General features: G+C 36.9%; 1 long non-coding RNA gene across 2 annotated transcripts in view; it reads right to left on the bottom strand.

Annotated features, from left to right (window-relative positions):
• The window catches only part of LOC102162145, a 180,029-nt gene that overhangs the window by 68,769 nt on the left and 86,803 nt on the right, over positions 1-24,457 (bottom strand). For both annotated transcript variants that reach the window (XR_301909.3, XR_002342064.1), the window contains one exon: positions 16,227-16,285. This is a non-coding gene — a long non-coding RNA (uncharacterized LOC102162145). The remainder of the gene's footprint in view (positions 1-16,226; positions 16,286-24,457) is intronic.

Genomic DNA, 24,457 nt, shown 5'->3' with positions numbered 1-24,457 from the left:
TATAACTGGCCTGTAATCTTCAAAAATGTCAGGATCATGAAAGTCACGTGAGACTGGGGAAGAGTTCCAGAGGGAAGGACGTTAAAAAGACACACTAAGTAAATACCATGCATGATTCTTTTACGATAAAAATAATATTGAGACAATTAGCAACACATGAATAGGATATGAGCATGAGATGACAGTAATAGGTTAGTCTAATTTTCTGGGTTTGATGTTTATGTTTTGATCACCTAGTGGTGGAATGTCTGTTGGAACTATGCACATAAGTATTTGAAGGTTAATGGGCATCAGATCAATAACTTAGTTTTCAATGGTTTTGGAAAAAAGTTTTTTTTTGTAATTATGGTACCTTGTGAGAGCATTTTAATATAAACATCCTAAAACAAAAAAGTAATTCTAATCACAACAGTGTTCATTATTGGCTATGCCCAATTATTACAGGAGAAAAGACATCAACATTTTGAAGCTCACTTTCTTCTCTTTTCCCCTTGAACTTTGATTCAGCTTTTCAAACATTATTTTATCATGTAAAACAACCACCATAGGAGAGTCTCCCCATACCTTATTAGCAGTTAATACTGTCCAAATCAAATTATTACCAACTAGCTAAAATACCTCAAAAAGACTTGCAAAGGGCGTATGGACATTTTACTTTTAGGTTTTTGCCTATTAAATTACAAAGGAAAGCTTTCTCTCAGGCCCTGAGCGTCACGTAATTTTAAGAAGTCCTCCATGTCAAGCTTCAACCAATCCTGTAAGGACTTTCTGTATCTCAGAATTCTTCTTTTTTTTCCTGCTTCTTCTTCCAGAATTCTTGAATTGTAGTTAATTACTTTCAGTCATCTATTTGGCTCTAAACCTGAGCAAAAAGTTGTTAACATATATGCACCTTGACCTGTTTGTTTCTCCCTAACATTTTCATTCATAGCAGTGATGAATTTTGAAATACACATTATTTGAAAATCTTCCATGACTGAAAGTTTCAAGAAAGAAGGACATAGCAAACTGCAAAGACAAATGTTAAATTAATGAAGTTCCCTAGAAAGGTGATAACTTCAAGTCATTTTGATACGTTTTTCCTCATCATACCTTCTGAACAGATCTATCTAAACATGAAATGACTTACCTTCTTTAGATTATACAATGAAAAATACTACATAAAGATAAACCTAGTTTGTGTATAAATCATTTGCACATTTTTGGTCAACATGGTATAGGACTTTTATTATAAAAATTAGCGAAAAAAATTTCAAAAGCAGTTGTGGGAGTAAGCATACCTGTACACCCTAATTTATGATGATACACATGTAGAACAAGTCCTACTGACTTGCAGAATAGATTAATAACATATATGTATAAAACATGCTGACATGTCTGAAAATATTTAGATTCTTACTTTTTGATATTGTGACGTCAAACCATTTCCTTATTTATTACATCATATTTGTTGAGTACTGATTGTATACAAGACAGCATATGGTCAAACTTTTTTTTTTCTTTTTGCCTTTTCTAGGGTCGCTCCCACAGCATAGGGAGGTTCCCAAGCTAGGGGTTTAATCTGAGCTGTAGCCGCTAGCCTAGCCAGAGCCACAGCAACTTGGGATCTGAGTTGTGTCTTCGACCTACATCACAGCTCATGGCAACACCAGATCCTAAACCCACTGAGTGAGGCCAGGGATCAAACCCACAACCTCATGGTTCCTAGTCAGATTCATTAACCAATGAGCCACGATGGGAACTCCATAATTGGTGTATATTTTTAATGCTTGTTGGGAATATTTTACCCAGTTTCTTTTTTTTTTCTTTCTTTCTTTCTTTCTTTTTTTTTTTTTTTTTTTTTTTTTTTGTCTTTTTTGCCATTTCTTGGGCCGCTCCTACGGCATATGGAGGTTCCCAGTCTAGGGGTCCAATCGGAGCTGTAACCGCCGGCCTACAGCAGAGGCACAGCAACACGGGATCCAAGCTGTGTCTGCAACCTACACCACAGCTCACGGCAATGCCAGATCCTTAACCCACTGAGCAAGGCCAGGGATCTAACCTGCAACCTCATCGTTCCTAGTCGGATTCGTTAACCACTGAGCCACGATGGGAAACTCCTATTTTACCCAGTTTCTATGCAAAAAAATGCATGTACATTTTACCTGCTCATTAAAAAAATAAACTATAAATTACTTCAGTGAAATAACTAAATCTGTGAAATTTTCATTATTCTTATAGGCAAAGATCAATGATATGATTTCTGGAAAATTGTGCAGTGTTGTTAGTCTTTAACTGTGCCTATTTTTCTTATTCTATTCTAAAGGTGCTTTGGAGAGCAGTGCTTTCTTAATCCTTTTAAGCTGTTTTAGTTCAGAGGAAGATGGGAAAATACTGATGTAGAAAGGATTGTTTCTTTATTTGAATAAAATACGAATTTAAATTTGTATATATTATGTTGAAACTTCTTTACCATCTGTCTTCCAGGTTTTGATAAGAAAATGTGTTTCTTTTTTCTAATTCCTTTCCCACATTCCTGCCTATGGATGCATTAACACAGAATCCTGGGAGATGATTATACTGTTGATTAGGAGAGTCTACCCACATCGGGGAAGAAAAAAGGTTGAGAAACTTATATAAGTGAAAGAAAGACTGGGATACTATTAAAACCACAAGTACAGTTTCTGTGTCTCTATAGGAGGTTGGTGGTACAAAGCAAATGAAAAATATGTCCTAATATCAAGGCTGAACAGTGACAGTTGCCAAAGGTTTCAATATAACCCAGACTGCTGTTAACAGGAGCCAAAGGGAAGATTCATAAATTTTTTCTTTTGCTTAAACTGCCAGCCACTCTGCAGGGGGATGAGGATAGACTGGTGTCCAAGTCAGATGTGACGCCTGTCCATATGGGGCTTATAATCTGGGAGTGGAACAAAGAATAGAATAAACAAGCAGACAGTATACACTGTGATAATGCTCTGAAAAATGGCAGAAATAAAGAGGAAAGATTGAAGTGGCTATAACCTAGAAGAAATAACAAGTAGAGAGAAGAACTTTTTAAGAATGGGGCATTAGGAAATGATATTGAGCATAGGGAGTATTTCCTTGGGTATACAGATGGGTAGAACTCTGGACTGGTAGCTAAGACCAGGTTCATAAGGCAACAAAGTTACAAACAGAAGAGGGCATATGTGGCAGTCAAGATAAGGTTCTTTCTCTTCGTATTTTGATGGAGTACAAGAGGTTTGGATGAAGTGGTTCTTATTCTACCCAAATATTTAAAAATGTACAAATGGCTTCTGCTACTTAAAACACTCCTATAACTTCTTGTGCCAACAGAATATGTCCCAAGGCCTTACCATGGCTTTCCAGGCTCTGATTCAGGCCCTTGACTATTTCTTTAATCTCTTGTGTCTCTGTCCCATTGCTGTGCTTTAGAAACATTAGGCATCATATACTTTAATGAGGCCAAGGTTTTTCCTGTTCAGGCTCTTTGCACATGCCATGTCTCCAGTCTGAAATCTCTTCCTTTCATCAAATGACAATCTTCTTATCATCCTTTAGGTTTCAGTTAAATATCACTTACTCCGGGAGGCCTTTCCTAATCATGTTGTGCAAAGTAGGATCTCTCCTATCCTTTGTAGCTTGATTTTCTATCATAACCTCTTGTTTATTTACTCTATAATATCTTTTATGACTTGTAATTACTTTGTTTCTATTTAGTATTTGTTTTCAATTAATCTGCTCCAATAGATCATAAAGTTGTGAAGTCAGGCTCCTCCTTGTTAGGCAGTGTCTGTCACAAAGATACACCAATAGATAAGAGGCAAATAAAAGAAAGGACACAAATGACATTCTGATCAGGCTTGTTGCTCTTGAACAACACTATCATGGCACTATCACGACAGTAAGCTTTTAAACACAAAGTAAATCTCACTTATATAAAGAACTTAGATTATCAAAATCAAGAGCATCATGTATTTTATAGTAGGAAGAACACCGAGTTGTTCTTCCTACTATAAAATAGTGTTGTTTTGACATGTTTCGCAGTGCTCACCAATAATTTCTTGTGAGTCTGGTTTCTTCTATATGATCCACTTTTTAGATTGTGTTTTAAAAACACTTTCAAAGATCTGTTTATTCACCTGGAAGTTTTATATTTAGTAGGAAGAAGTGAATTTGATAATATGAAAATACAGCAGCAATTATCAGTAAGACTAAGATCTATTCAGAGGGTCAGATGTAGACATGTTTCATGTAGCAGATACTTAGATATATGTGAAATCCACAGGATAGCAAGGAAATCACAGCCAAATCTCACTTATCCTCAAGATCTCAACATTTCTATGATACAAAGTAGTCAATACAGATTATTTACGGCATGAAAGCTTTAGCTTTTTTCATGTAGTGTCATTGAAAATGTTTCAGCATGTATTTTTTCCTTATAAATACATGGAATCCTTTATTAGATTCTCTTATATAAGGTTAGCTCCCATAAAGGACTCTGCTGTTAACTTTGCTCTCACTTTGAACTATATATGAAATAAAGTTCTTTGAAACATACTGATATTTCTTGATGGTTGGATTCTGAAGGAAAAATAGAAATGTCTATATGTGGGGAGGGAATGACTTTTTAAAATTTTATGGTCAGTACAAACAGAGCTAGATATTCAAATTGTATTTTTACTTCCAAACTCACATTCTACAGCTCATTACTACAAATAATCATCCTTATAATTGAGTCACTCTATAGGAGAATTCTATTTCATTTTAATATAATCACCTCTAGGCCTTCTATGTTTTTTTTAGTCACAATTTTTAAAATGCCATCCAATTCATGACCAACATAGTTAAAGAAGATGTGGCTTTCTGAAAGCAACAATGCCAATATTATGTAAAATTTATTTACTCATGACAATAGAAACTAAACTGTGGGAGGTAAAAAGATGAGTGGAAGAAAAGCTGTTGATGTGATTTAGGTAGCTTTTTAAAGATTAGTTGTGATGATCTCAGCTTAAAGTTTTATCCAAATGAGAGATGATGCTGGCAGGGTTAAATAGCTATGTTACAGACTTCTTTGAACTCATGCCTTTAATATTTTCCTTTCATATTAAATTACTATACCTAACATGTATTTATATGAATGAATATACATATCTACAGGGTGGTTTTCAAAATTCAGTTGACAGTACTTTATAAAACTAGGGATATACAGCCCCAACTTCCAGAATCAAATTGAGTAGCTGGAGGGCCAGGCCCATAAAAATCATCACCCTGGATGATTCTGAGGCCATTGACCTATGGTTTGCTCTGAGAAATCTTGCTATAGGTACTACTTTCTCAGAAGCAAGGAAAGGGATCCCAAACCTTGTAATGACACATTAAGAGGTTTCTTGGTGTTGGACTTAGGAAATGAGAAAAGTTGCTTTCAGAAAGCTTTGTGGCCCCCACTGTGACTTTATTTCAGATACCCTTCCTCCCAGAAGATATCTCTAGGATAAAAGCAAGACTGAAGCTACATGTATATTGTCAAGGCAATAGATGTCAAGTGGCTTTGGGGAGCTAATTGAATACCTTATTTAGAGGGCCTAAGCTATAAAATGATGGTGATATCCAATTGTTACAGTAGCTGTCCAGCAGCCCCGTGGCTGCAGTATATCAGCTGCAGCCATGGCCCTGTGGCCACAGTGTGTCAGCTCCAGCAGCTCTGTGGCTGCAATGTATCAGCTCCAGCAGCTCTTTTTTTACCCGGCAAGAAACCAAGTGAGCACTTGGAGAGTTGGAGAACTCAGGTTTATTATGCCGGTGGGCTCAGAGGAGATGGCTCTCTGGATTCTGAGCCCCAAAGAAGGGTTTCACAAGGCTTTTATGGGCTAGCTCTTTTTTTTTCTGGGTCCGTGCTTGGCTGGTAGTACTGGAGTGAGAACAGGCAGGGTTGTAATTGCAGAAGCAACTTTACAGAAGCAGATGTGCAGAAGCAACTGCAGGGCAGTTGGCTGGACTTTGCTTAGTCATCATGGCCTGGGTCTCCCCTTTCTACCTTTTTATCGGGACATTTTCTCCTATACAATCAAATGTAATATAAAAGAGTCCATTTTCCCAAATGTCATTAAAAAACATACACATGCTGAAATTAAAATAGCTTCCTAAAGAGGTTCTGATTGCAAAAAATTAGAACTGCCAATAAATTTATCAAGGCAGAAGTGTTCGCTTTCTCTTGTCTTTCTCTCTCTCTCTGTCTGGTGCCCTAGTTTTGCTTAAAGTCTGCTGACTGCCTACAGATTAATCTAGCCCTGGTCTGATTGGCCATCCTTTTGTTCTGATGCTCTACCAATTTATTCAAAAAGTATAAAAATTGTCGCATATATACTGGTATCACAGAAGGCAACAGAGCAGAGAAAAGTTGAAGGGCACGCTTTAGGGAAATGGCCATCAATCCACTGAGGTAAATTTTGGGACGGGAGCTAGATGAAGCCATTTTGGAGACTCAAGATCCCTATTTACCACTTTTATTTGAGAATGAAACAATAAAATTGAAGTCTAGGAGACCATATTATCACTATTTTCTTTTTCTTTTCATTTGAGAAATTTTAGTTCAGTTTTTCAATATTAGAAAGCAATCAGGAAGAGAGGAATGAAGACTGAGAACATAAGGTCCCCCAAAAGAAATTTTTTTTGCCCTTTTTTTTTGTATGTGTGTGTGTGGCGCATCTATGGCATATGGAGGTTCCCAGGCTAGGGGTCGAATCAAAACTGTAGCCACAGGCCTAGGCCACAGCCACAGCAACGCCAGATTTGAGCCGTGTCTATAGCCTAGATCACAGCTCATGGTAACACTGGATCATTACCCCACATTACCTCACTGAGCGAGGCCAGGGATCAAGGTGTGCTAGTCAGGGATCAAGGGTGCTAGTCAGATTCATCTCCACTGAGCCATGATGGGAACTCAAGAAATGTTTTATAACGCTATTTCAATTGTATCTGACAGACCTCTGGAAAAAAGAGAAACAATCTGTTTTTATCCTGGATCCAGTTCACCATTTGTCTCATGCTTAGATTTCAATAGGAACATTTTTTTTTGATCTTTAAGTGCAAAGGTATATATTCTCTATTTCTACAGAATTTTTGAGTCTAAGCAAAGTGTTAAATAAGGTGTTGAAACTATAAAGGAACACAGGCTTTTCAATTCTCAGTTAAAACCTACCTCACTGAAGTACAGACTCCTTTTCCACATTCACTCTAACAGAAAGGACAGAAATGAACGAAATAGTTCCTTTGTTTGGCATTATTGGATAGGAAGTTGAAGTTTTAAAGAAAAGGAAGTAATACGCTTTTGGCTGAATTTTTACTACCAGCGGGTGGCCCAAACAGTGTTTCCTCTTTCTTTTAAGCACAAAGAGCTGGGATTTAATTGCATTATAAACCATTTCATTAACATAACCATGATATAACAAGCACTCATATACTTTGTTCTCTTTTTACTGGAACAGGTCAGAGAGTCAGCTGAAATTAAATGGGGAAAAAGATTTTGAGATGCAGAGGGAACCAGCAAGCTAATATTCTCACAGAAATAGAAAGAGACAATCATCAATAGGATCAGAGCTTTCTCTTTTTTGTCTTTCTTCTTGGGAGGAACTTGTTACAAAAAATGAGATTGGTTCTTTTGTGGGATCTTAACTGGCTCTAAAAGGATAAATGGAGCAATGGGCATTAATGCCTCACTATCTCAATCTAAATCCAGTGTATTAGGGGGAAAATGGAAGAAATCTTCTAAATGGACAGGAATTTGGTATTGGACTCTGGTGCAAAAACTGGGCTTAAAAGGGAGAAATTGAGGCCTGCATCTCTCTGTCACCTCTAGAATGATCCAGGACCAATGTACATTGTCCATTTCCCTCCTTCCTGGCCCCTCAAAGGAAGTTTTTTTGGAGAATTGTGTTCATTTCTGATATTACCATAGCAGGAACATGTAGTTCTTCCCATATGCCTTTCCCCCAGTCAAGGTATTAGTAGTTTTGAATAGCAAACTTTTACAGAATCATGAAGAATGCTCCAAGAGCAGTGCTCTCATTTTAATATACAAAACCTCATCCCAGGTCTTGACAGATTTTCATTATTTAGCTGGAAACAAATATAGAGGTTAAAACCTCAGGTCCTTTAGCAAGAAAGTTCATTTGTTGGAGATATTTGTGATCATGCTCCCCAGCATCTATGCACTCTAGCTCTGTTAATAGCATCCCGGATTACCACACCCTGTCTCTAGGCTTGGCCATTTAGTGTGTAACACTGCTCAGACTTCAGTAATTCCTTAGGAACAGGCTTGTGATCAAATCACAGTACAAGGATGCAATGAGGCTTTTCGTGGGACTGCTGAGCAAGAGACATTTGTGTTTTCTTGCTAGTCTTTGTTAAGCCTGCCTATGAAGCTGCATCTGCTATAAATATTCTGACATCACAACAGAAGAGGTGGTTTGAGAATGGAGTGAACACACATTTGGATAAGGATGAAGAAAGGGACACTGTATGCTGATGACATTGTGTGAATTACTGGTTAAGTTCCTTCTGGAATCTGTCCTGGTCCTGGTCTTGGACATTTTAGTTATGGGAACTCATAAATTCCCTTCTTCCTTAAACTGTTTTTTTTCTGGAGTTTTGGTCATTTGCCAAAGAATGAAGCCTAACTGATAGGATTGAATTCTAATCTCAGCTCAGTCACTTTCTACCAGGTAAAAGTGGACAGGTAATTTATCTTCTCTCAATGTAGATTTTATTACTTGAAAAAAACTATACTAAAATACCTGATAGACTTTTTGTGAAGATTAAGTTAAGGTGTACTTACCAAATGCTTCACTGCAGTAAACACTCAATAAATATTAGCTATTATTACCATGCCAAAAAAAAAAAAAAAATTACACCATAACCCCACTATCCAGGACAAAAATACCTCCAAAGAACTCTAGAATCTGAGTGTCCTTCTTCTGTCAAATTTACACAATTTCTTATAATGCTGAAGTGTCATTCTAGCTCAAATTTCATTCTCTCTCCCTATAATTGATGAAAAGTATTAAAATCCTTAGGCTCAACGACTGCTATTTCATAACTTCTCAGTTCATGCCAATTTGATGTGATGTTGAGCTTAACTGAAGTATATGGTAACAGAGAAATGCATTGGTAGGGAGGATCTTGAGAAACTGTGAGATTTTTCAAAATAGTAGTATTAGAAGTTGACCAATAAGGAAATGATGACAGCAAAAATAAAAGTTCATTGTTCAGGATACATCTAGGAAAGATAAATTTCAAATCTGGCACTTCTCAACAGAGGACCTAAACTAATGAAAGGGAATCAAGCTGTGGAGGTGTTCTCCACTCAGAGTTCTCTCTTCCACCATCTCATCTTTGACTGTTCTCTCTCAGCTTTGACCTTTGTACAGATGACTCCCAGGTGTTCCTCTTTAGGCTTTGATAGAGCCAGTTTCCTCCAAATCTCTGCTATTTCTCTCTCTCTCTCGTACAGGTAGCTCAGTGGCTCAGACTATAATCTTAATTTGTACATTCACTCAACTGCCAATCTTGTTGATTCTAACTTTTACACCCATTGATTTCTTTCAATTCTCTATGTCAATATCCTGGTTAGGTCCTAATTGCCTTTTTTTTTTTTTTTTTTTTTTTTTTTGTCTTTTTGCCATTTCTTGGGCTGCTCTCGCGGCATATGGAGTTTCCCTGGCTAGGGGTCAAATCAGAGCTGTAGCCACCAGCCTACGCCAGAGCCACAGCAACGCAGGATCTGAGCCGCATCTTCGACCTACACCACAGCTCACAGCAACGCCGGAACCTTAACCCACTGAGCAAGGTCAGGGATTGAACCCGCAACCTCATGGTTCCTAGTCAGATTCATAAACCACTGAGCCATGATGGGAACTCCCTAATTGCTTCTTGCCATAGATTTCTAATAGCTTTCCTTGTAGACTGTCATTATTTGTCTCATTTATTGCCTTCCCCTTTACCTTTTTCCTCTTTTCTTCTTTTTTTGGCCACATCTGCAGAAGTTCCAGCGCCAGGGATCAAACCCTTGCTATAGCAGCTACCCCAGCTGCTGCAGTGACAACTGTGGATCCTTAACCCACTGAGCCATAAGAGAACTCATCCCTCTTTTTAAAAAATGTTACTACTTACAGAGTTATGTTTCCTAAAGAACAATTTCTACTGCATTGCCCCCTCTCCAAGAGTCCACATTATCTTTGGAATTGGCTTGCAAAGTTTGGATCTCATGGACCAGTGAAATAAAAACGTATGAGGGAGCTTAAAATGGTGTTGCTAACTTTTATTTTTCCAAGTAAGAATATTAGATAGAACCTCCTACCAAATTGCCTCATCTATTCTTACCATCACTTCATAAAAATAATTGAATTTAGTTCCAAATATAAGTGGAAGGACATAATCTCATAATAAAGGAAAGAGCTTGGAATTGAATGCATTTTGTTTCATAAAAACACTTACATATTGCTTTTATTTTTCTCATTTCCTCGGTTCAGTGAAAACTTAGAACCAAACCATCACTAGCCCATGACCATTTTTGGGGAACCACTGATCTACAGAATAAATTGTAAGTTCTGAGTATAGCAGGTGAGACCCAATTGATCTGGCCTAAAAGAAGCTTTAGTTTATGTAGGTAAAATGCAATTATTTATTGTTTCACAAACGCATTTTGAAAATTCCCTCCTCCAGGCCTTGCCCTTTCTCTGTTGCCTGAATTATGAGCTTCCTGATTATTTCCCATGCCATCCCCTTCAATTCTCAACCCTTCGTGAGAATGCTTACTAGCTCCCATGCTGACTTTCTCTCCATAATGGAGATTCACCCATCCACAATTAACCCTTCCTTTTGTTCTGAGCAGCATTACAGCTGAAACTTTTTTACCTTTTATATGCTACTTGCCATGTGTTACAGTATCATTACTTAAGCACAGTTTACTCTATGGGCAGGGACTATTTTGCATATCCATTAACATGCTGCAAAGTAAATATCTGTGGAATTTGGGTAAAATTTAGTAATCTCAATTTTGCAGGAAATGTAGTTTTTAGAAGACATAAAAATAATTTCATAGTGTCTCATTCAGTATCAATGGTTTTGTTACAGAAAACATTCTCATGCCAACAGAACAAGATACCATAGGGCTGAAGAAATCAGACATCTGATCCCAAAGGGCTGACAGAAAGGAGTAGGAAGAAGGGCAGTAATCCTCCTAAAGGAAGGCAGGTTTGGAATCCTGTGGTTATTTGTGTCTGGTTGGCATGAGGTGATGTGAGCTGATGGTTGCTGAGGAAGTCCTAACTGGAAGGCAGGTGGCCAGGTTTACCTTAACTGACTTGCAGGCTGACATTCCTACATAGTACCCCTTGCTGATTAGGAGAAATGTCAAGGTAAGTGCAGAGGGTTGACTGGAAGGCAAACAAAAGTCAGGCCACGTGCAATGGAATTAAAACAGAGCAAAGCACAAAAACCTTTTCTGGCAATTCATTTGTTTCCAACACATTTATTCCAAAGGGAAAAGTGCTTTGTTACTCTCACTCAGAAAGGATTAGCAGTTTAGGGGTGTGTGAATAATATTCTTCCCCTAAACATGATATTTTTTGACTCATTGCTCTGACTCACAAGTAACTGTGTAGTGAGATAAAGAAAAAGGGAGAAAGAAAAAAAAAGTGTGACTCCATCTACCAAAAGGAAATAAGTTCAGAGCTAAGACAAGGGCTCTGATACAAACAAGGGCTTTTTTTTTTTTTTTTTTTTTTTTTTTTTTTTTTTCCCCAAATGCCATTGAATTCAAAGTCTGGTAGACTAGTAGGGAGGTCTATCTACCTACCTACCTACCTACCTATTTAACCATCCCCATCTATCTCTTTAATTACTTGTACTTTAAGTCAACTTGCCATTCTTCACAGTGAAATTCTGTAAGAGCAGGAAACTGCCATGATATTCATCTGGGCAAAATGTTTCTCATTGTGGAATATCTGGCACCTGGTAAAAGAGATTGTGGTTGCCTCGAAGGTCCTAAATTAGTTGCAAAGATGCTTAGAGGTGTCTCTGCTTGACCAGCCTGCCACTGTATATAGTGGAAAAAATAAAGTTGAGAAAATTCATAACATTTATCTTGATCCTCTATTGTGAGGACTGGAAGGCTGTGTAACAGTAATATTTATAGGCTACAGTTTCAAATATTGTGGCATGCCTCATTGTGCTAGTGAAAAATATTGACAGTGAACGTCATAATGAGTTGAGTAGGATCTGAACCACGTCACACAATTGAAAGTCTAACAGAGCACATGTTTTCATGGAAGACTCAGAGCTTTGTTTCTAGATAACTTCCTTTCTACTGATTCGACAACCATATATAAATATACACGCTTATTCCTAGTCTCTTGTTTTTCCATGTAAATCACCCAATGATTAGGCTTAATTAAAGAAGAAATGTAAACTACGTTTTTGGAAAATGTTACAATTGATTATTATTATCTCTGTTTGGAATTTTGTGCTAATATCTTCTCTAAGTATATAAATATACATGTGCCTAGATTATACCATGTGATTAGATTAATGAATTTTTCCTACCATAATAAGCAAAAGCAGAGCATACCTCAGGCAGGGTGAAGGTATTAACACTACGGCTGAGAATTTATCTGGAGACTAATCAGAGCTGACCTCCTAAGGACTCAGACGTGTTTTGTGTGAATTTTTGCTTTACTTCTCTGACACAGCTCCCCTCAGAGGTCAACCATTGTTCATCCAATTAGCTAAACTGATACGAGCAATGAAGAATTTCAATTCTTTAATCTCTTTGTCCGCAAGGCCGGCAGCACACATGATATTTCCAAATTTCTTAAAGAGGAAATTAAGAATTGAGAAGTATCTATTTGTTAACATTTGAATGAACCTGGAATACTCTACTTTTGGAAATACATTAAATTACCTGTTGTTACGGACTAAACATTTGTGTTCTCTCCCCCTTCACCTATTTATATGTTGAAGCCCCAACTCTATTAGGAGATAAGACCCTTGAGCAAGTAATTAAGGTTGGATGAGGTCATAAGGCTGGGGCCCTGATCTGATAAGATAGGATTACATAGGATCAGAGCCTTTATAAGAAGACACACACGCTGGAGAGCTTTCTCTCACTGTCTCTTTCTCTGCAGACTCAGAGAGGTTCATGTGAGAACACAGTGAGCCTGCGGCTGCTTACAGAGCAAGAAACAAGGCCTCAGAATGAAACTTATCTTGCTGGCCCTTTGATCCTGGACGTCACAGGCCCAAGAACTGTGAGAAGTAAATTTCTATTGTTTAAGGCACTCCGTCGTCTGTGGTATTTTGTTATGGTACCCCAAGCAGACTAATACACCAGGAAACTTGTATGAAAAGTGAGAAAATGTGAAATTTAGCGACAAGAGTGGCTGTGGCACATGATCAGTGTGGTAATTAAGATCTCAGGAACATCATTACTCAGGACAACTTTCCTATTCTAGTTTTGTCGCCTCACCAGACTTCAGTAATGGATTCAACTTAATGAGGCTGATGTAAAGATCAAGTGTTAAGCAGGCCTTAAGTGTTCAGTTAGTATATTGGCTATTATTGTTGTTATTATTATTATTATTATTATTACTTGGAATATGCAAAATGGTTTCAACTTCATGCAATGTAATTAAGCAAACTTCTACTTAGGATCTTTTATAACCTAAAACCACAAATGCTATACTCATAAAAGAATTGTTAGTCTGATTAAATAATGCAAACAAAAACTAATTTTTCTTTTTCTTTTGGAATTGTATTGGTAGTATAAACAGTTCATTTTTATAATATTCTTTTTTAACAGTGTGCTAAAATAATTTTTTAGTGTAGGTTGTACAGTGTGTTAGATACTTAATAATATCTTCCTTATCCTGAAGAATAATTACTTGTTCTGATAACAGGATATATGCAAACTCACTGAAAATAACTCCTCAAGAGTGGAAGCTGAAGTCACACAGCATGTTTGTAAACGCTGAAGCATGTGGAGAAGGCTGCTCTCCCTTCCAATCAGAGTCACTGGGACAGTGACACTGAATTAAAGAGCAATGGGATTAGAACAAGGAAGGAAATCTTACTCTAGCTAGGATGACAATGCGCCAACCCTATTGCAAAAGACAAACCTGCAAAGGTTCAGAATGTGCTACATAGTCTATTCAGGGACCATTCTAAACTTCTGAAGAAATGGGTCTAGCAAAACTTCTGAAGTTCCATCTACCAGAAATTTGATTTTTTATTCACAACCTGGCAAAAACTTGCTGTTAGTATAACAAAAAAGTACAAAAGCTAGTGAAAGAGAAAGAAAAGAAAGCCCATCTTTTCCATTCTCTCAATCACAAAATTTGCAGTTGGTAGTTAATTGAACACTACAAAGAACAGCTTTTGAAAATGGTCAATGGCAAGATTTACGGTTTATGCTTTCTTTGGACTCGTGGAAAGCTTTCCACAAAGTTTTATTGAGAATGCCCTTCCTAAGAAACAAATTAAGCAAGGAAGGACCAGACAAAAAACTGCCATCCATGAGACTGGGAAATACTGCAGTGAATGGCATTCTTTAAGTGTAGGTCTGGGCATAGCCTGAAAACAAATGAATTTACTTAGTCTCTTCCCCTCTGAAAACATGTACTTTGATTAGTGTCTGGGGCTGCTGTAAAAGGATTCAGTTTGTGCTGCTTCTCTTCCTCTGAGCTTCATAAGAGGCAAGAAACATTGGTCAGTATTTCTCACAAATTGCGTATATCGCCTTCAATTATCACAACCACATTGACACCAAATAATTTAGAGGATAAACTAACTTAGCCTCCCAGCATTTCAAGGTGCTTTTAAAACTACTTAATGTAGATGTAGATACCACAATGATTGATAAAGTATTATCAGCATCACCATAGGAACCAGAAGTGTTTTACATGGTCCTAAAAGAATTTCACACATTTTCAAAAGACAAGCCCCACTGATACCACCTGCTGTTAAGAGGTTTTTGGTTCTTTGGTGTCTGTTATCTCTAGTAGTCCTTGATCTTCATATTTTAAGATTTGTTTCACTAGTGAGAGGAAGCAAAGTCCTTTTCTATTGTTCAGTGGTTCCACCGTTTATCTCATCCTTACAAATGCCAGTTGAGGTGAATGCCTATTTCATTTGGTTTCTGGTATGGCTCCTGTTCATGACCCTTTAAATACTAACAGGCCAGCTAAAACACTGCATTGGGCCAGGGACACTTAGGGATAAATTGGGCACCACTGGGCAGGCTGGAAGTGGAAGCCAGAATCCTACTGTAAACACAAATACATTTATAAACACAAATGCTAAATTCTGAGCAGTTGAGACTTGCACAATATTTGAAAAAGCTTTTCCTCTGACCTTGAGGGGGGGAAGCCAAGGGCCTATGTTTCCTGCAGGCTGTGAGTTAGGATTCTGAAAGGTATGTTTGTTTCACCCCTATACTTTCCACAACCAAATGTGCAGGGCCAGCTAAACTCTCCGTGAATTCAGAGAATCTTGTTACAAAAGGCAAATATTTTTCTTAGGGTGAGTAAATAAACATAACAAATCTGAGCAAATATCAGTTCATAATTCTTTTGGTGCTAAATTCCATGTGTGCTAAAATTCTTTCTTGTGTTTGGGTAGAGAGGTTAACATTTTTGTTCAGGCTGTGTGTGTGTGTGTGAGACAGAGAGAGAGAGAGAATTAAGGCAATAAAATTCACTCAAGTGAGGTTTGATGAGGCTAACTTAATTAGTCTACAGACATTCTGCAGTCTGCTGTAGGCTTTCTTGACTCTAACGCTGCTCATCAGCCTCATTTGGTGAATAATGTGGGCAAATATACCCCTGATGTGAGAAGTGACTCTGAGGTCAGAATTATTCAGACTATTTTGTGCAGTGACACCAGTCTCTCTCTTTGTTTTCCCCAATCCTTTGTTTTGAAAAATTCCAAGCCTGCAGAAATGTTGGGGAAAAAAAAAAATAGCACAATGAACACCCACACACCCTCATCTAAATTCACAAATTGTTAATACTTTATAACATCGTGTGCTCTTTATCAATCTTCTGTGTAAGGATGGATATACATGTATATACACATGTATGTATGTCGGTGTATGTGACTATGTGTATTTTTATAGAAAAGCTCATTTTTGTACTTACATGAGGGGATGAATAAATGAAGAGTTAAGAGAAGAGAGTACATTCCCTTACCTGCTTGCACTTAGGATTTCTGCAGAGTCACTTTCCATCCATTTCTTACCAGGCAACAACTGTGCAAAAATACATGGATTCATCAGATAAAAGGGTAATTTTACTAATATCACTTTATTCAAAATTTTCAAATTTATATCATTTGCTTATTATTAATTCAATTTATGAGGTACATGAGCCTGTTTTAATGAACATAATTACTTGAAATTGGGGTTCTTACTTGGTATTTTCAATCATATGTTTTAACACCCAACTTGTAGTTGAATTTTTTTGGCTGTTCAATAAGAAAAAAAAAATGTTAACTTAGATAAGTAATTGTGAAAGGTAGTAGCTTGTTGTGAAATATCAAGATGCTTTTAAATTTCTCTGAAAGCTTTAAAGATATAAAAATGACATTTTAAATTTTGAGTTCCATGGGGAGTTCCTGTCATGGCGCAATGGAAATGAATCCAACTAGGAACCATGAGGTTTCGGGTTCCATCCCTGACCTTGCTCAGTGGGTTAAGGATCCAGCCTTGCTGTGAGCTGTGGTGTAAGTCACAGACGAGGCTCAGATCTGGTGTTGCTGTGGCTCTGGTACAGGCCGGCAGCAACAGCTCCGATTAGACCCCTAGCCTGGGAACCTCCATATACCACTGGTGTGGCCCTAAAAAGGACAAAAGACTAAATAAATAAATAAATAAATTTCGAGTTCCATGGGATAACAATATTTCAAAAATAGCCTGCATTCCTGGAGTTCCCGTCGTGGTGCAGTGATTAATGAATCCGACTAGGAACCATGAGGTTGCGGGTTCGGCCCTGCCCTTGCTCAGTGGGTTAACGATCCGGCGTTGCCGTGAGCTGTGGTGTAGGTTGCAGACGTGGCTCGGATCCTGCGTTGCTGTGGCTCTGGCGTAGGCCAGTGGCTACAGCTCTGATTAGATCCCTAGCCTGGGAACCTCCATATGCCGCGGGAGCGGCCCAAAGAAATAGCAAAAAGACAAAAAAAAAAAAAAAAAATAGCCTGCATTCCTTATCAATAAATGCAAGTCAGATTAGATGTAATCTAAACTTAAAATGATGGTGAGAACTGATTATAATATAGTGTTATCAGTATGTTACGGATTTACTTCTTGTTGCAAAAGTGACATAAACAGATATACCTAAGCCTTGCTTGGCATATAATTTAACATAGCCCACATTCACTGTCATAAATATATATAGTATTTGCTTGAATGGACAGTTATAGGCCTGATTTTGAACAAGTACAGAAATAAAGTCTTGTTCAGTATCAGTGCCATATTCAAATGTTTATGATAAGAATAAAGGAAAGTGCCACATAAAAGTACTGCATAAGCAGCCTGAAAGGCACTGTTTTAAATGGTATGATGACCCACAGGCCTCTGTCCCTTCTATGGACTCCTCTTTCTATGCCCCCTTGTTCTAAGGGTGCTGGTAGCCTGGCTGCTCTCCCACTCTCTGGGCATGCATCTCTCTTCACTTTGGCCATGCCTCTGGCTCCCTCCTCACCTCCTTCAAGTCTTTATTGAACTGCTGTCTTTGCATCTTCTTTATCTATTCATCTATCATAATGACAATACTAATATAGTATTATATTGGGAAAGTAATATAGTTTACAATGGTAATGTAATAGAATGTTACTCAGCCAACAAGAGGAACAAAATCTTGCCATCTGTGATGACATGGATGGCCTGGAGGTATCATGCCAAGTGAAATAAGTCAGACAAAGACGAACACTGTATAATTTCATTTACATGTGGAATCTAAAAAATAGACAAAGGAACAAACCTAACAAAATGGATATAGTCATATATATAGAGAATAAACAGCTGTTGCCAGAGGGGAAGGGGAGGTGGGAGAATGAGAAAAAGAGGTGAGGGATTTTAAGAAGAACAAAATTCCAGTTACAAAATATATGAATCAAGAGTATGAAATGTACAGTGATTGGAACAGAGTCAGTAATAATGTAACATTTTTGAATGGTGATAGACTTATTGTGGTGATAGACTCATTTAAAAATATATGGAAATACAGAATCACTATGATGTGCACCAGGAACTAACACAGTGTTATAGGCCAAGTATACTTCAAAAACAAATAAAACACACTCATAGAAAAAGAGATCAGATTTGTGGTTTCTATATTGGGTCTGGGGAAGGGGGTTGGATGAAGACTGCTAAAAGGTACAAACTTTTAAGTTATAAGATCAATAAATACTAGGGATGTAATGTAAAAGAAAAATATAATTAACACTGCTATCTGTTACATATGAAAGTTGTTAAGAAAGTCAGTCCTCAGAGTTCTCATCAAGGAAAAGTAATTCTTTCTCTTTTTTTTCTATTTTTTAATCTATATATTCACTAAAATTATTGTGGTAATCTTTTCATGATGTATATAAGTCAAATCATTGTGCTATACACCTTAAACTTATAGTGCTGTATGTTAGTATGTCTCAGTAAAGTTGAAAGGAAATAATAGACTATTTAAGGTTGACTTAGGCACACTCTTTCAAATGTTTGGGATTAGGAATGAGACAAGAATTCTTGTACTCACCAACTTCTATTAACATGGACTATAAAATTAAAAAAAATAAAATGACATTTGTAGATAGCATCAGAAAGTATTACACACTTAGAAAATTCTTAAGAAAGAAAACTACAAAAATGTTATCAAGATAATTATATTATATTTAAATAAATGGAAGGGATATACACATTCATTGATGGAGAGATTCAACATTTTAAAGATCTCAACATCCCTCTCCCCCAAATTATCTATAAAATCAATGCATTTCCAATCAAAGGCTTAGCAATTTTACTTTTTGAAAATTAAAAAGCTGATTTTAAATTTTTTATGGAGATGCAGAGGTCCAAAAATTTCCAAGACAATCTTTAGGAAGAACAAAGTTGAGGGATATTCTCTAGTGTGTATCAATGCTTCATATGAAGTTAGGACAATTAAGATACTGGTATTGTCCAAAGTATATACTAAAAACCCAATGGAAATGAATAGAAAACCCAGAAAAAGACCCATATAAGGATGCTATGTGACACAGGTGTCACTGAAGAAAGAACAATCCTCTTTTATTTTTTTTCCTTTTTATAGCTGCACCTGCAGCAAATGAAAGTTCCCAGGCTAGGGATCCAATTGGAGCCGCAGCTGCAGGCCTATGCCACAGCTATGGAAACACCAGATCCAAGCTATATCTGTGAACTATGCTACAACTTGTGGCAAAGCTGGATACTTAACCCACTGAGTGAGGCCAGGGATTGAATCTGCATCCTCACATAGACAATGTTGGGTTCTTCAACCTCTGAGCCACAGTGGGAACAGAAAAAAATCCCTTTAATAAAGGGTGCCTGGTGAATCCAATTAATGAGGCTTGGGAGTCAGTGGAAGACCTGACTATCTCAACCTCCTGACCCTTACTTGCCTCACAAGGCAATTCCAGGTGGACAGCGCTAAAAATGTAAAAGGCAAAAAAAAAAAAAAAAAAAAAAAAAGGAAAAGAAAGAAAGAAAAGAAAAAAAGACATCTGCAAGATAACATACAAAAGTATATTTATAACCTTAGGATAATCAAAGACTTCTTAAATATGATGTAGAAATAACTACCCATAAAGAGAAAGATAAAATATATCAAGACCAGAAACATCTATCAGAATGTTCCCTTGATAGACTGAAGAAGCAAGCTATTGCCTATTTTTAAAAACTCAAGATCTGTAGTTTTTATTCCAAAAATACCTATTTTGTTTATATTTTTAGGCAAAATCTTCCCTTATATTTATTGGCAAATATTAATTCAACTAATTTTTTTTTAAAGCTGTTTTCTCTTGGATTTTTATTCTTCTATTTGCATAAGTTTCTTCCTTTCACTTGTTTTCTTCAAATCTTTGATTATCACTTATGAGTTCATTTCACAATGTTACTTAAACTTCTTTTGTTCTCGTTTGTGAATGAATGTTCTGATTAGAGCACCTTTCCTCCAGTCATAGTGAAGGGAATTTAGTTTGTGCCACTGGCGTGGGGTGCAAGTGCTGTGTCTTTTCAGTTTGTGGGTTCCTCCTGCTCTTGGTAAATACTACCAGCCTGAAGCATTCCTCCACCTCTGCAACCTCCTTTTCCTGCATTCATTGCTTTAGTTTAGAAGTAAATGCTGCTTTGCCCTCTCTGCTGTTTTTCATCATAAGCAGGAATGGAAGGGAGTGCAGACTTGCTGTGTTGCTATATGTGTCTTCCCTAGTTCCCCTTGTGATCACCGCCAAGCCCTATCCACTCTTTGGATCTATTTCCTCAAAGTTTAGAGCATCCCTCAAACTTCATAGAATTCTTCTTTCTATATTTCAGACTAAGATTTCTCCTCTAATCTTTACGGCTGACTTCAAGGGCAGGTGACTTGTATGGTCCTACAAAGCTCAGGACTCCAAAGGGCACTGCACGTGGCTTCATGTTCTCTTGTTGTCATCTTGAAGTTCTTAGTTATTTGTGAACAAGTGTGCTGGATTTTCATTTTGCATTGGGCCCTTCAAATTGTGTATCTGTGCCTGTGGGTCTGATACCTCTCTGATATAGTCTTGATTCCTTAATAGCTTTCAAATTTTCTCAAACATTTTCTTCTGTCATGGTAATTCTTTCTTATATTTGATAAAATGACACTTAAAAAAATCATACTTTTAATTTTTATTTTGCGTGCTTTACAATTTATTTAAGTGTACAATTCAATGATTTTTTTTTAGTTCACAGAGTTATGCAGCCATCATTTAGAACAATGGAGGAATGTTCTAGCAATGTCTGAAATCTGTCTAGAAATGTCCAAAAAGATTTCATGTGATTATTTGAAGTCACTCCCTGCTCCCATCACCAGTACCAGCACTTTTCATTTTTTAAAAATATGAGTTCTTATGTTTGTGCATAGGGAGGAGATTCTAAATTCCTCTTAAAGGAAGTTGGAGAAGACCCTTAGAATGATAATCTTCAAAAGAGGAGTGTGTGAAACCACCACTCTGAGAAGTCTGTGACCTTCCTCCTCCTTTTCTTTCCAGTAAATAATTTGTGAGAGGTTATTTTTATGTGAATTCAAGTCTGATGACAAGAGAATAAATAAGATTTATTTAGAATTAGGCACTTCTACTTAAACAAAACCTGTTTCTCTTTGTTTTCTTTTAGATTTTCAACAACAAATTTTGAAAATGATATATCATACTGCTAAAGCCGTAAGCTGGTTCATTGCTAAACTCAATGAACTGTAATTATAGCTATACTATTCTAAGCAGATTTCTTATAATCATTCTTCTTTTGATTTTAATTTTATAAAATATTTATCTTTTCTGATTATAAAACTCCTAAATGGTTATATTTATAGAATTGTACACTGCAGAATGATATTTAGAATATGGGGTGTCACATTTCCTCCTAATAATGTTCTTTGCATATATGTGTGTATCTAGTGGGTGTTTTTTGGTACAACATGCGATCATGACTCATGCAATTTTCTGCTTGGTGTATCATATATGTGATCATTAATACGTACTCATAAATATTCTTCAAAAACATTATTTGTGAGAGTTACAGCTGATTTTGGACAAAAGAAGAACCTGGAAGCAGGGCTCAAAAACCAGAATGACTATGAGACTGATTCATATCTATTTATGATACAGATCTTTCTAGATGACTCTGTAGCAGGAAGACTCAAGATGATAGAAATTCTTCTCCAGGTCACCCCATTAAAGAACTCTAATAATGAAGCAGTCTAGAGAAAACATTCTTTTAAAGAATCTACTTAGGTAGATTAAAATAGCAGCAATTCCTTAAATGTGATTACTTTCTACACATTTCCCACATTTTTTTTGGTATGATTTCATTTATTTGAAATGTCCAGAATGGATAAGTCTACAGAGACAGAAAGTAGATTTGTGGTTTTTTTGGGCCTGGGGGAGCAGGGAATTGGTAATGGCTGCTAATGGGTACAGAGTTTCCTTTGGGGGTGATGAAATTGTTCTAGAATAAGAGTGAGATGATTAGCCATTGTGAATATACTTAATTATATATTATATTTAAAGAGTAGAACATCTTTAAAAGGTGAATTTTCCGATATGGGAAACATACATATTTCTTAATATATATACACTATAGTATTTGTTTGTATGTTTCTGCTCGCAAGATCTATACACCTAGTGCAATTCCTAACACATAATAGGTGTTCAGTGAAAGCTTACTGGTGAGAGAATGAGGCAGAAATAAGAGCAAAGTATAGTTTTTGTTCTTGACCACTATTTAGATCGCTGAGGAAGCCCACTTAATCTCCCTCAAATGAAGAAAACATATAGGTATCTAATTTAATTAGAAAAGTACTTTAAAGTCATTAAAATCACTTGGTAAGGTACCTGGCACATAATAAATACTGGGTAATTATTAGGTATTATTATTAATAAAAATAATCTGCCTCCAAAGAGTTGGAAGTCTGAGAACCAAGAGGTGGAGGCCAGGAGCAAGTTGCAATTACAAATGGGTACCAGTTATGGTGCCAGCACTCAGGGATGGGGACAAGCCTCTCCGGTCTAGTTTGTCCAATTGGGAACTTGCATGAAGTGCCCCTCAGGCCACCCTTCTTCTCATCTACAGATATATTATTGAAAATTGCAGCTCAGCCCTGTCAGTCTAAATTACATTAGGAGGATTAGGAGATGCTCTGCAAGGAGAAAACAGGATTTGGCAATTTGATTTCAGGAAAACTTGAAAGGTCAGAGATGGAAGGCCAAGGTGAAAAAAATAGAGCTTTGAGCTTCTGCGGTGAGAACAACAATCAGAGCAAGAATGACAGTTATGAAAGTTTAGGAGTAATGTCTTCAGTAAGAATCATCAACTATGACAGAATTTGGTCTTTTTGAGGAGGTGGGAGATATACTGAATTGTCTAAAAGGAATGCTGTTGTTAATTTTGCTACTCTCATATGATTTCTAGTTAAAATAGTATTTTTGGCTCAATGAAACCATTTTCCTTTTTTAGTAAAGCTAAAAAGTTATTTTGATGACTCTTAATGTCTCATTATTTTAGTCAATTTTTTTAAAGCTGCTTTTAAAACCAGTGCTAAAACTTTCATGCTTTAAATAAAATCTGTTGCTTTCTTGTAAACAATTGGCAATTATGTAAGAAGTTAATGAAATAAATACACTTTCATGAGACTTTCTAGAATACATTTTCACACATAGTCACTATTAGTTATGTCATATTTTGTTGGTTGTTTGCAGATAAAAGGTTGGTTTTGTTTTGTTTTGTTTTAAACCTAGCATTATAGTTATAATTGCAGACATATGAGCTGGAAGTATAACCATGCACTCTTGATTATTAAGTGGTTACTCTTAAGGGTTTGGTGTCTGACCATAGATGAGTACTCCGTGTTTCTGAGCTGCGATTTCCTATAAAATCTAGAAAAATAAAAATAAAAGTATCTTATTTTTAGGGTTGTTGTGAGGATCAAATGGGAAAATGAATTTCAGTCTTAAGCATGAGATTTGGTGCATAGTAAAATGCTCAACTTTTTTTTTTTTTTTTTTTTTTTTTTGCTTTTTAGTGCTGTACCCACGGCATATGGAGGTTCCCACACTAGGGGTCAAATAGGAACTACAGCTGCTGGCTTACATCACAGCCACAGTAATGTGGGATCCGAGCCACGTCTGCGACCTACACCACTGAGGGTCCTTAACTCACTGAGCGAGGCCAGGGATTGAACCCATATCCTCATGGATCCTAGTTGGGCTCAACCACTGAGCCACGAAGGGAACTCCCAACAAATTGTTTTTTTAAAAAAAACATTTTATTTAAGTGTGTGAATGTAAGAGTCCAACAGCATTGTTTTCCTGACAGATTATGTTTATGTGACTGTGCTGGAACATTGTAAACATCTGTGCCTTAGTTACCACTTGCCTGATTTATTTAACCATGTGGATTTTGTCAACTATTTTCATCTAATCACACACAGGCAATACCATCTACCCTGCACAGATGGTTTCTTCAACCATCAGCAATGCCTGGGTGGGGCATTCCCAGAGACTGGGCATGTTAAAAGTTAGAGGCAAAGAAATTTGAGCTTTTGAGTGTTGAGTCTCCTACAGTACTTCTAAACTCCTATGTGGTTCTGCTCTGACTATGGAAAAGTTGATCTTTCTAAATACATATTTTTTTAGAGAGTCAGAACCATCAGGGATGTCTGACTCATTAGGAAATGTTCTCAGT

Source organism: Sus scrofa, chromosome 2, assembly GCF_000003025.6.
Source record: "Sus scrofa isolate TJ Tabasco breed Duroc chromosome 2, Sscrofa11.1, whole genome shotgun sequence".
NCBI classification, from domain to species: Eukaryota; Metazoa; Chordata; class Mammalia; order Artiodactyla; family Suidae; genus Sus; species Sus scrofa.
The sequence above is the reverse complement of the archived record's forward strand: the minus strand, read 5'-3'. Positions and strand labels throughout refer to the sequence as shown.